Consider the following 294-nt stretch of genomic DNA (forward strand, 5'->3'; position numbering starts at 1 on the left):
CGGCCCTGGCCGGGGCGCTGAGCCGGAACTCCCAGACGCCGGCCTCGAGGGGCGACGGGTCGGTGTGACCGGCACTCGTCCCCGGGAGCCACTTCCGGGGACGCTCTAGGCTCCCGGCCGCCTCTCAGCGGTCCCCCGGTTCCCGCCCCTCGGCTCGAGCAGTCTCCGCCCCTTCCTCCCGCCTGCGGGATCTGACGAGCTCTCGCGACACCCGGGCCTCTTCCTCCCCGGCTCTCCTCACGGTAGGCTCGCGGCCTGCGTCCTCCCCCGTTTTTCTGCCGGTTTGGAGGGGGA

Source organism: Dipodomys ordii, unplaced genomic scaffold, assembly GCF_000151885.1.
Source record: "Dipodomys ordii isolate 6190 unplaced genomic scaffold, Dord_2.0 Scaffold115, whole genome shotgun sequence".
NCBI classification, from domain to species: domain Eukaryota; kingdom Metazoa; phylum Chordata; class Mammalia; order Rodentia; family Heteromyidae; genus Dipodomys; species Dipodomys ordii.